The sequence below is a fragment of the Tupaia chinensis genome, unplaced genomic scaffold (genome assembly GCF_000334495.1).
Source record: "Tupaia chinensis unplaced genomic scaffold, TupChi_1.0 Scaffold146395_1, whole genome shotgun sequence".
Taxonomy (NCBI): domain Eukaryota; kingdom Metazoa; phylum Chordata; class Mammalia; order Scandentia; family Tupaiidae; genus Tupaia; species Tupaia belangeri.
The window spans coordinates 401,819-407,955 of record NW_006206250.1 but is presented as its reverse complement, the minus strand read 5'-3'; the positions used below and the strand labels follow the sequence as shown (position 1 = coordinate 407,955).

Sequence of the window (6,137 nt, the reverse complement as noted above, 5' to 3'; positions counted from 1 at the left end):
AGTATCCTATATATTTAAAATACATCTTATACTTTTTTAAATAATATATTTTTATCTAAATTTGTATTATCATATCATCCTTTTTTGAATATTGAGTTTGTGCAAGCATTGTAATAGATATTCTTATATTTTGGAGATTTGTTCAGATTTTCTAATTAAGTAGCTATATTATCTGAGAACACCAAGTTTTATGTTTTGATTCTTAATCCCTATACCTTTCATTTTATGTATGTATGTCTTACTGCACTTATTAAATTCCTAGTAAGACATTGCTTTAAGTTGAGGTTGGAAGGCACCCTTTTCATTTTTTGAATCTGGAAAGAAAGTTTCAAAATTCCACCAATACATGTATTTTCCATATTCTTTTTGGTAGGCACACTTCACAAATCAAAGAAATGCATTTCTAGTCATTCTTTTCTTTGTGTGTCTTTGGAGAGTTTTTTTGATTTTTTTTCTTGCTATAGGGCTTGTGCGCTCATCAGACAGACAGAGACAGAGAGACAGAAAGCGAGAAATCACCCCCCAGGGGGGGTGGTCATGCTGCAATCCCCTCTCTTCCATTCTCATCTTGGGATCTTGGGCACGCACGCACATGCGCCCGGCGTGAGTTTAAGCCACCGGGTCCGGGACTTGAACTACAGTCAACTATGTGGGAGTCCAGCGACATAGCCATTACACTAACTACTGGGCCATCTAGCCACTCTTTATGGAGTTTTTCAGAAATGTACATTAAATTTTATCAAGTGCTTTTTCAGAGTTTGTGAAGGAAATCACTTTTTTTTTTCTTTTTATTAATATGAGATGTACATTTATTGAATTTTTGGATGTAAGACCACCTTACCTTCTGGGAATTAGCCTCACTTAGTAATAATACATAATCTTTCTTTATATAACACTAGATTTAATTAGCTAGAAAATTAATGGAATTTTTACCACTATGTTTATGAGTGACAACTGGCCTAAAATCCTTCTTTCTTGTGATGTCCTTGGTGAGCTTTGCCATCAAAATATGATACCCTAATGAAAGGGTTGAGAAGCAGTTCCTCCACCCAACTTTTCTGATTGCTAGAAGAGTTGTACAGGTTTGTATTATTTTTTACATGAAAGTTTAAAAGAACTCAGTTAAGCTATGGGAGAGAAGAGTGGTCTTATGGGAAAGGTTTTAATAATATATAAAATTTCTTTAAGAGATAACCATATGCTTATGTGTTCATTATGTTGTATAGAAATGCATGTCTACTGATGGAGAGTTAGGAATGTGAGAATTAACTCATTTGGGAATTAACATTTGTAAAAGATAAAATGGAGAAGAAACTGAATTGATTGGGGTGAACCTTGAGATCTTGATGCAGATATGACTGTCTCAGTCAACCTAATGGCTAGTACAGAGCAAAAACTGCCTTTTAGAGGATGTCCATATTTTGAAAAAAAGTCTAGGTTCTAGAACTCCTACAATCAACACTTACTGGCTGAGGCTGCCTGGGGAAAAGTATGGTTTCATTTTGAAAAATGAGATGTATACTTAAATAATACTTAAATACTTACTAGATTACTTGTTCCTAAATGGGAAGGTTTTGTTTTGTTTTTAATGGGAGAACAAAGCAGTATTTCTCTATTATTGCCCAAATTTGTGTTTTGTATTTATTCTCCTTTCATTTTTGGTAATGTATATTTTTGGAGAAGTTCATATATGTTATCAAATATTTTTCTATAATTTTTTTATTTATTTACTTATTTATAGTTTTGTTGTTGTTGTTGTTATAGGGTGTGTGTGCTCACTAAAGAGACAAAGAGACAGAAATCATCCTTATGGAGGAAATGGCCACACTTCAATACCTTCTCCTCCATTCTCCTCTTGGGATTTTGGGCACACATGCACATGCTCCTGGAATTTTAAGCCACCGGATCTGAGACTCGAATTGCATTGAACGACATGGGAGTGCAGCAATGTAACAATTATGCCATCTGCTGGTCTTTGAATAATATTTTTGTAGTATCTTCATACTGTCATTTTCATGTTCGTAGGTTCTATAACCTTGAGTATTTTACATCTATGTTGGCTATTTATGTGTGTTTTATTTTTTTCTTTCTTGATTTATTTTGCCAGAGGTCTAGTTTTATGTTAGACTTTTTAAGGGTCCGATATATGATTCTATTGATTTCTTGTATTGAACATTGTTTTTTATTTCATTTATTTATGCTTTTTATTCATTTCTCCCATTTATTTTCAAATGAATTTGCTATTCTTTAAATTTCTGTGACTCAAATTTTTATTTTTCACCTTTTTTTCTTTTCTAAATTTTCCTTTAAATACTAATTTTGCTGCAGCTCACAGAATTTGATATAGTATCTTTACATTATTCTGTTTAAAATATTGCTTAAAACATATAGTAGTTTTATTTAAATAAATATGTAGAAGTATAGTATTTAATTTCTAAACAGTTGGGGACATTTATAATTTATTTTATTAACTTTCAGCCTAATTTCATCATGGTCAGTGGAAATACACTGTATGATATTCATTTTTTGAAATATTTTGAGTTTTTCTTGAGGGGATTCCAACATATTGATACTGATAAATATTTAGGTGAATTTTAAATACTGTAAATTCTTTGACTTTTGGATGTAGTATGTTATGTGTTAAATAAGTCAAATGTTCTAATTACATTAATTTTTCTCTTATTGGCATTTTTGCCTGCTTGATTTAAAACTATTGAGTTAAAATATTAGAGGACTACAATCACTTATTATGATTTTGTATTTTTTCTTATTTTGATTCTGTCAGTTTTTGTTTCATATTTCTTAAAAAATACATTTTTTAAACAGTAATAAATTTTATCTTCAAAGATGCCAAAAAAGATGACAGAGTAAAAACATTTATGGACTATAAAGTTTCATTTAATAGGTCTATATTTTTGTTGAAATATGTAAAAATATTCTCTATAAATACTACTTAAAATAATGTGTTGTTATCATATTTTATACAATTCTTTTTTTAAAGAAGTATTTATTTTTAATTTTATTTAATCATATTCTTATTTTATTTTGACCAGAGAGAGACACAGAGAGAGAAAGTGAGAAAGCAAACCACCAGGTCCAGGACTTGAACCATGGTCAGCCATGTGGGAATGTCCAGAGCCTTAACCACCACGACACCAGCTGGTCTCCAAACAATTCTTTATAATCTTCTATGTACAACTTTCAGGTCTAGTGAGGAAAGTTCATCTAAAATTCCTTTCGTTGCTGTTATTTATACATTTAAATTGAGGAGAAAAGTCTATAGAATTTAATTTTTCAGCTATTTAAAATGAAAGCAACACACAAAAATCATGTTGTAGTTAGATATGATATGAAAGCCAACAGTTTTTAGAACCAATCAAGAATTGCATCAGGTAAAACTCAAGAAACTGGAGATTCCAGCTTTCTTTTTCTTCCTGTCTATTGGTAATCCCATAAGTCTGTACCATACTTCCTTAATTTTGTCATTGTTATGCCTGTGTAGATCTCACAGTGCATCGTACTTCACCCATTTTGACAGATCTGCAGGCAAGTGTTTCTGGCAAAGTCATTAATCTTTTCAGTCCGTGAATATATTCCTGTTTTTTGATCATTTACAACATGCTTTGAAAAAACCTTTTATCTGCCAGTTCTGGCACAGTTGCCAACCATAGTCACACCAATGGGCCAGAGTGCAGTTCCAGTGACCATCTGAAGATAAGCATCATTCACCTAAACATATTCTTCCAGCAACATAAATTTAATAATATCTGTTGTTGATTCTTTAATATTAGCAGGAAGATTCCTTTTCTGTAGCTTTCTGAAAAAGTGGTCTGAGATAGGGCTCAGTTTGCTTCTGAGAAGCATTCCCATGTACCCTGTACACTGCATTTCTCATAATCTTCTCTGGCGTTCAGTTCTCTAGCCCAAATGACAAGAATTTCTTCTTAAGTAATTTGGTAATAATGTCCATGTCTTTATGATCATTACCTTTTCCTACACTTTCATATCATTCTGTGTATCTTCTTCTCCAGGTTCCTGATCACCCACAATTTCATTGAGGTACTGCTGATCAATCTTATCCAAAGCTACTTTCATATCATTTCTCAAACCCTTGTTACCTTCCAGCAGGAGGATCTCTATTTCTCTTAAACATTGAAAAACATCATCATCAATTTTTTTTAATTATTTTATTCATCTATTTATTTATTATTATTTTTTCACATGAGTTTTGCCAGAAAAAGACAGAGAGAGACAGAGAGAGAGAGAGCAAGCTGCCAGGTTCGGGACTAGAACCAGGCACACACGTGCAGGGATACCTTAACCACTATGCCACCTGCTGGTCCCCATCATCATCAATTTCTCCAAATAGTCTGATGAGTTCTCCTCTTTCTCACAATCTTCTGATAACCTCTTGCTTAGAAAGAGACATGGGTAATTTTTCCTCAGTCAGTACAAGTTCTAATAATGGATTGGATGATGTTAATGGCTTCTGGTCCTCTTCTTTTGCTTTATCTTGTAGCCACATTTTTAAAAATATGCTTCCTTTTTTTTTTTCTCCCTCAAGTTCACTTCACTTGAAATATTTTTTATTTTCTACCAGCAGATTCCTATCCCCTATCAGCTGCTGTTTTCAAAGAATTTTTGACTTTAGAATGTCCATCTCTTTCCAGGGTTAGGGCCATGTTTTCAAATCCCACCCCTCAGGTGTTGCCTCACTGGCCAGCTGCCAAGAACCCAGTAGATCTATATCTGTTAAAACTCTTTTGTTGCCCTACTTAGAAAATGTTCTCTTAGTTAATACTTCACTGTCAACATCTTTATGAAGGAAAGTTTCATTTACTCTATTGAACATTGTCATTTAAAAAATGTTAGTCCATTTTCTTCTGGCTTTCATTGTTTCTGCTGTGGTTTCAGTTGTCATTTTTTTTAAAGGAATATGTTTATTCTTTCTGGTTTTGTTTAAAATTTTTTCTTTGTCTGATTTTCAGTATATTGCCTATGACATAACTCTACATGTTCTTAAATTACATTTAAATCTAATGGGTTTGCAGAGATTTATGATTCAAGGAGTTTCCATATACAATTCATTTTTTTAAATTCACACTTATCTCTGAGGTTTTTAGCCCCATTTCCTCTTCTCTCTTTCTAGGACTTCTGTTTCATACATCATGCACAAAACAATAATGTGAAGTACATTGCAAGTCTAATCGCAAATTCTAAAATTGTAAGGCTTATAGAAGAAATTACAGAAGAATGATTTGAAATAAAAGATTTTTAGGTAGTTTGTAAAAAGTCCAGACTATACAAAAAAACACTAATAATTGGACCTTATCAAAACTAAAAACTTCATGGGCCAGCCACATAGCAGAGCAGTTAAGTGCTGTGCAGAGGAAGCTAGCTTCCCATAGCTGAGCAGAGTTAAAGTCCTGGTCCTGAGCTTACATGCCAGCCCTGCAGGTATGTGCCCAGAACCCTGGTGGGATAGCAAACTGGAGGAAAAAGGATTGTGACATGATCAATCCTTTTGAGGGGAGGGGGGTCCACGCTTTCTCTTTTGTTCTCATGTGTGCACACACATTCTCTAGCATAAAGAAAAGAAAAGGAAAATAACTTCAACTCATCGAAAGGTAAGAAAATGAAAATGACTGGGAGAAAATATTCATGATGCATGCACTTGAAAAAACACAAAGGAAATGTATCTGAAATGGATAAATCATTTCTACAAATCTCTGGGTCCCAGAGAGTGGTACAGCAGTGGAACATGAGCTCTAAGATATAGACCCACATGGAGGGTTGCCAGTTGGAGGTTCTTTACCTGTCTTTCTCTCTCACACACTTATGGAATAATAATAAAGAAAACTTTAAAAATAATAAGAAAAAAAATTATTAAAAATTGGCAAAGGACTTGAACAGAAACTTGACAAGTAAGATGTGCAAATGGTGAACAGGCACCTGAAAATATGCTCAATATCATTAATTATCAGAGCAATTAAAATCAAAATAGATAGTACTTTATGCTCAATATAACAGCTAAAATTTTTTAAAAACTGACAACAGTACATAGACCATCTCAAAATTTCACACATTATTGGTGAGAATACAGTTCCACAATTCCCACAAAGTTACACATATGCAGG

The 6,137-nt window shown here is 33.1% G+C and overlaps 1 pseudogene; it reads right to left on the bottom strand.

The window, feature by feature from the left end:
- Positions 1-3,505: 3,505 nt before the first annotated feature.
- On the bottom strand, positions 3,506-4,660 carry LOC102502691 (pre-mRNA-splicing factor 18-like; annotated as a pseudogene).
- Between the last annotated feature and the right edge of the window lie 1,477 nt (positions 4,661-6,137).